Below are 7,363 nucleotides of genomic sequence, written 5' to 3'. Positions count from 1 at the left end.
GATCAGCAGACCCGGTCTGGACTGAACCGGTGGAGTTCATGCTGGGTAACTCTGATCGCCTGCCTGCTCACGGCCGAGCACTTCTTCAACTTCAGTTCAAGGCCTGAAACGGGTCACGGGTCAGATTCTGGATGGGCGCCACGTGGCGAGATGAATGGTGCGGTTCAGTGAGCTGGGTGTCTAAGACTACATTTCTGATTTGGGGTATGTTAGTTTTAGAAGCGCCTAGAGATGTTTGACTGTTTAAGTCCCTTGTTCCCCAAACAACACGCTTCCATGAAATCCTGCTATTTTCTCCTGGGTCGGCTCGACCCCTGGTTTCTATCCATGTGTTCATTCACTACTGGTTAAACGCACACTTGACTGTTAAAGGTATAAAAAATAAAATATATATTTATATCCCTGAGAATAATACTTCTTTAATGGCGAGAAGTAAACATACTTATGTATAGTTAGATTTTTTTCAAGCCTTTGTTTAATTTACAAAACAACACAGTTATTTTGGAAAATGTCAGCAAACCAGCTAGCTCCAGGCGGACATAAATCATGCAGCAAAATAAATTGATGAACAGTAAGATATGATATGAAAGTATAGGCCAGACTGCAAATAAGTATTAGCTTTAGCTATATCTTATGCAATGTACTTACATGGCTTAATGTTTACATTTACATATTTTATACAAAAATACAATTTAAAGCTGCACAAATTAGAATTTGTAAATTGGATAAAATCAAGTGACAAGTGCTGGTGTTTACCCCTAACTTACCGAGAATTCTCCCGAATGTGGATGGTGAACCAAATGGAGCTTTAGCAGCTTTAGGAGTCAGATTTTTGTTGGTGAGTTGGTGGAGACCAAAATGAAAGAAGGGTGAATATTGGACTTCTAAATGAATTCTAATGTGTTAAAAAGCATTCTGAACATGTTAATTATGTCAGTACGTATGTATCATAGACTGTATATAAAGATAGATGACATGACAGCTCCCCAAAAGTGAAGCCAAAGTGTCTCAATCATAACAATCATAAACCCCGCCTCCTCCATATTAGTAAATGGGACATGGACCAAACCCATGATTGCTAATGCGCAAAATCTGTCTCTAAATGTGGTAGGAGGCAGCATTTGTATCTGTAACATTTTAGCTCTAAATCTGGATAGTGGGAGGAAGTTGAGATACATCTTCAATCTATATATACATTGTATGGTATATATGTAGAGTTGTATTTACAGCCTATTACACTGCCGACCAAATACAGGTCTATGGAACAGAGAGGTTCAAATGCATTTCTATGGCACTGTGTGCTATGAGGAAACACTTCTCATTTCAGGTTATGGTTAACGTCTTCTACAAGTGACACATGCATGTACCTGATGCAGGGTAACGGATGTTTTAGTGTCCGTGTTCAGAACCTTTCACTGAAGTCAACCAGTCTGACCCGACACTTTTAACCTAAAAAATAGAAAACCCAGTATCACCAGCAGCATCCACACCATCCTCCTCACTTCCTCCTCCAGTGACGTCTAATGTTGTTACTGATGGTGGCGGTTGGGAGGAAGACGGCAGTGTCACCTCTGTGTGTCTGAGTTCAGGGAGAGGACACAGACTCCCAGTGAGCCGCTGGCTGACCCAGACAACCCGCCACACAACTGCTAACCTCTCCTTCCTGAAGAGACTCTATTAAGTCAGCGTCTCCTCTATCCCTCTGTCTACCTGCTGTTGCTGTTAGCAGATTTCTTCAGCCTTTAACTGTTTTCTTCCTCGCTGTCATCTCACATCCCACTCTGTCCCCCGTGATCGTACGTGATGGAAACAAGAAACTGGTTCGTCATCACATTGCTCTGTGGGGGTTTCTTAAATCTCTGGATATCTGGATATTTCAAGGGCAGAAAAAAAGAAGCTACAGCTATTTCTTCCTTCCTTCCTTCCCACTTTCTCCGGCACACACCCTTGTTTTCATTTTCAGCACAGGGCGGAGAGCAGGAGTTGGCCAGACAGCATGGGTGGGTTTCATGTAACTGGAACTGGTGCAAAGGGCTCTGAGTCACACTCTCTTCAACTCCTGCTAATAGCTCGCTGCAGCAGATTCAAAGGTTTTTCTAGCCTAGCTGCACCCAGAGGAGGACCCCCCCCCCCCCCTATTTATAATATATACATCAGTCAGCCCTTTTTATAAATCAATTATATCTCAGAGCTTTTCTGAGATTATGACCTGGACAAACAGAAACTGGAGCAGGGCCTGAATGCAGACTGCACCTCATATGGTGCTGATTTGCACACAGTGAATTCCCTTTCTAACCGTTGAGCTGGCGTCCTGCCGTTCACTGAGAGAAGAAGAATGAGATGCTGGTCAATAGATTCCATATCAATTAATGCCTGAAAAGGAGGATTTCTCTCTCCGATTTTTCGAGAGAGCAAAACGAGCCGCGCATGTCTCTGAAGTCAGTTTCGAACAGATCTTCTCTGAACATCAATGTGGTGATTATTCAAGAGAATGGGAATTTTTCCTCTGTACTACAACAGTGAGAATCGGAGGGCTGAACATGCGCTCACAGTCTCCAAAATATCAAAGCATTAGCATAATTACTATTTCAAGTAGAAGGGACCCAACTGTTTCCCCACTCCTCTCGACAGTTTCTTGCGCGAAAAACATCAAAGCCCTTCTGTCGCTGTTCTTTTTATAACCCGACTCTTTCTTCAGCAGTTAGACAAAAGGAGCCGAAACCGAACCTAGGACGTGAGCTCAAAAACAGGCCGGGGCGGTGAAAAAAAAGGCCGAGCCGTGGGTCTGACATTTCTGTTAGATCCATCACACAAGTTAGTGATTGGGTTCCTCGTGGTTTGCAGATTCCCCCAGAGGAGGCCGAGTGAGCCGGACGGGGAATTGTTTAGTGGGATGCAGAAAATTTTGTCTTTTCCACTTTAGTCTTACGTAACGGCGGTCATTATTCATTCGGGACTGGGGAGCCTATTAAAAGGCATGACTCAGACGAGATTCAGGTCATCATGTGAGGGGTAATAAGCAAACATTTTCTGAACGAGTGAGGGGGATAGTGAGATAATGAGTCGAGGTTATCTGGGTTAAAGTAAATACAAGGCTACATGCACTATATTTTGGTTTGAAAACAATGTTTTCGAACTGATCAATCTCTTTCCACACAAGTGATTTGGCTCTCTCATCCCCGTCCATACTAACACGCCTGAATACACATACAGTTAGGTCCATAAATATTTGGACATTGACACAATTTTCATCCTTTTGGCTCTGTACACCACCATAATGGATTTTAAATGAAACAATCAAGATGTGCTTTAAATGCAGACTCTCAGCTTTAATTTGAGGGTATTTAAATCCAAATCAGGTGAACAGTGTAGGAATTACAACACATTTCATATGTGGCACCCCCCTTTTTAAGGGACCAAAAGTAATTGGACAATTGGCTGCTCAGCTGTTCCATGGCCAGGTGTGTGTTATTCCCTCGTTATTTCATTGACAAGGAGCAGTTAAAAGGTCTAGAGTTCATTTCAAGTGAAGTATTTGTGTTTGGAATCTGTTATTGTCAACTCTAATTATGAAGTCCAAAGAGCTGTCACTATCAGTGAAGCAAGCCATCATTAGGCTGAAAAATCAAAACAAACCTATCAGAGAGATAGCAAAAACTTTAGGTGTGGCCAAAATCAACTGTTTGGTACATTCTTAAAAAGAAAGAACGCACTGGTGAGCTCAGCAACACCAAAAGACCCGGAAGACCACGGAAAACATCTATGGTGGACGACAGAATAATGATTTCCCTGGTGAAGAAAAACCCCTTCACAACAGTTGGCCAGATCAAGAACACTCTCCAGGAGGTATTCGTTTCTGTGTCAAAGTCAACAATCAAGAGAAGACTTCACAAGAGCAAATACAGAGGGTTCAACACAAGATGTAAACCATTGGTGAGCCTCAAACCAGGAAGACCAGATTAGAGTTTGCCAAACGACATTTAAAAGAGCCTGTACAGTTCTGGAACAACATCCTATGGACAGATGAGACAAACATCAACTTGTACCAGAATGATGGGAAGAGAAGAGTATGGAGAAGGGAAGGAACTGCTCATGATCCAAAGCATACCATCTCATCAGTGAAGCATGGTAGAGGTAGTGTTATGGCGTGGGTATGTATGGCTGCCAATGGAACTGGTTCCCTTGTATTTATTGATGATGTGACTGCTGACAAAAGCAGTAGGATGAATTCTGAAGTGTTTCTGGAAATATTATCTGCTCATATTCAGCCAAATGCTTCAGAACTCATTGGACTGCGCTTCACAGTGCAGATGGACAATGACCCGAAGCATACTGCAAAAGCAACCAAAGAGTTTTTAAGGCAAAGAAGTGGAATGTTCTGCCATGCCCAAGTCAATCTCCTGACCTGAATCCAATTGAGCATGCATTTCACTTGCTGAAGACAAAACTGAAGGGAAAATGCCCCAAGAACAAGCAGGAACTGAAGACAGTTGCATTAGAGGCCTGGCAGAGCATCACCAGGGACGAAACCCATTGTATGGTGATGTCTATGGGTTCCAGACTTCAGGCTGTCATTGACTGCAAAGGATTTGCAACCAAGTATTAATTACATTTATGATTATGTTAGTTTGTCCAATTACTTTTGGTCCCTTAAAAAGGGAGGGCCACATATAAAATGTGTTGTAATTCCTACACCGTTCACCTGATTCAGATGTAAATATCCTCAAATTAAGTATGCACTTAACGCAAATCTTGATTGTTTCATTTCAAATCCAATGTGGTGGTGTACAGAGCCAAAATGAGGAAAATTGTGTCAATGTCCAAATATTTATGGTCACCTGATCGCTCACCTACACACATACAAGCAGTTGTATCATTGTAAAATGTACAAAGAATTTAACTGCACAACAGCTGTTAGCAAAGACAACAAGGTCAGCAACGCTTGTAAAGTCGTTTTCAGACATGACCTCCAGAGAATGTCAGCAGTTTTGAGTCGAGCCTTTCTCCAGAGTTTGACTTGACCACATATGAACAACAAGGCAGGAGATTCTCTGGTCAGACACCTGCACAACAACACAGAAATATCAACAAAAGCTCTCCTGACGTCTTCATCTGTGTCTTCTATGTGCATGGCACCGCTTTTTCATTGCGAAATATCTGTTTTCGTTTTTTTCTATTGCATTTTGGCATCTGTCGCATGTTAGAAATGTCATCAACAGGCCCACCCGCTCGTGTAGAATCCCATTAAAGATCAACTGTTGTTTTCTCACATCGGCTCACTTGGACTTTCCGTAGAGTTGTTACTAGGGGGCTGGCTGGAGAAACTCCAGAGAACATCTGGAGCCTCCCATTTAGCCATTCGCACATACAGCCCCTCCAGAGAATGTCAGGAGAGTCTCCGGAGCTCAGCGCATTTCTTGAAGCAGCTCAATTCATTATCCATATTGTTTTCTACACCGCCAGCCGAGGCTAATGGTCGGTGCTTTCTTCAGGAAGATTTGTTTCAGCGGTTCTAAGACTCTGGAGAAATGTGGAAACCGGGCCGAGTTGATGTGTTTTTAAAACCAAAAGGAAGTATTGCAGATGAGGCCATTCATTACACAGGAAGCAGAGAGGAGTGCAGTGTTAATCCCTCTCACCTTCTCATCGTTATCTCCCCATCCTGCTACTCTCACTCACGCTCTGCATTAAACACAAGCCTGAAAGAAAAAAGCGGAGTGCGAGCTGCATTCAATTTCATTCACAGAAAGCCATCGCCCCTCTTTTCCAATCTGATAATAATAATACCCCCCCTCTCTTTTTTTTTTTTTACTTAATTGCTTCTGGCCCCACGTCAGAGGCAAGAGTGGAAAATTCCACAGCGGTAAGATAACTTCACTCCTGAGCTGCCTTATTCCAAATCAAAGGCATGTGTGAAATTCCATGCCTGGGCTCTGACATCGGAGAGAAGAAGATGATGGAGAGGAGGGTGAGGATGTCAGCAGGAGAGGAGTCACAGGAAGACTCAGTCCAACACCACTTCTTCTTCTTCACTGCTGCTTTCCTGTCCCGTAAACTACCTCCTCTCGCACTTCTCCGCCTCCCCTCTCCTCCCCTCTCCTCCCCGGCCTGCGAGTTCCCGGAGAATAAAGGCATTATAGAGGCTCAAGCCCGGCTGCACATGCTCCAAATGCCTATTTAATCAAAAGAAAATAAACCTGGCCAAATTCACAGATTGGTGTCTGCATAAGTTAACCTGCCTCGCTGGTGGGAGAATTGAAACCTGCTGTTGGAGCGTGGAGGTTTCAGGCCAGTGTCTCTTTACCCCCACTCCTGCTACCTAAACACAGGAGAGGGAGGCACACCCTGCACGCAGAGGAAATAAGCCCAAATGAAAATATAGCTCTTTATTCACATTCTTAACCTTTACATTTTGGATTGAATGGCTTCTCGGAATAGTTGATTTGTCCCACATCCACGCATGTTGAAGGATCCTGAAATATGATAAGGAAAATAGCCTATTTGAAGTTTTCAATGCCCCTAAAATAATCAGATGTTTTTTCCTGCTGCAGCGGTGGAGCTTTGAGCGAGCTCCAACATTCAGAGACTAACTGCTCTCCGAGGACGCCTATCTGCCTCCACATCAGCTGGATTCGTACGAAGCCTCCATCCCTGACACAAAAGCGTTTGGGGGCTTTCTCGGCGAACCACAACACAGCTCTCGTTACAGAGCATACGAGGCTGGATTTTTGCGGGGAGTGGCCTCCGTCCAGGAAAAAAGCATCAGCATGCACGCTGCTCCAGCTCTTTGCCCCGCACCGCCTCTTCCTCTCTTTGCTCCGTTGTCCCAGACAGGGCTATCATGTTACCATAATGAATCCTTTTCAGAGGAAAGCCCCTGTCTCTCCCAGGCCCCCAGCCAGGCTCCGAATCCCCCACCGCAACCACCGCCAACTGGGTCCCTCTTCGTTTCTTTTTTCCAGCCTCTCCTTGTCAACTTCTGTTTCGTGAAGACCTGTAATGAACTCCGCCCAGCAAGCAGCGGACTTGCAGAACACCAACGTCAGCTTCCTCCAAACTCCCGGACAATGATGCGTATTTTCAGGGATCCCCCCCACCCCCCCATCCCCCCGGACATTGAGGTTGATTTGTTGTGCCTTATCAAAAGGACTAAAGCTACGAGGTATTCAACATGCCAAACCTAAACATAAAGCCGAGGATCGAAATGAGCAGTAATAGGCTTGTTAATAGGCTTTCCGGACATTAAAGCCCCAGGGAGCTCGACCCTCGTGACCTTTCTCTAGGTGACCTATTGACTTCACTTGAGGGGAGCATGCAAGGCGGCATCATGAATGAGATTGATCGCTACTATTGAACCCAGCAG

The sequence above is a fragment of the Pleuronectes platessa genome, chromosome 20 (assembly GCF_947347685.1).
Source record: "Pleuronectes platessa chromosome 20, fPlePla1.1, whole genome shotgun sequence".
In the NCBI taxonomy this organism is placed as follows: domain Eukaryota; kingdom Metazoa; phylum Chordata; class Actinopteri; order Pleuronectiformes; family Pleuronectidae; genus Pleuronectes; species Pleuronectes platessa.
Note: the sequence above shows the minus strand (reverse complement) of the source record.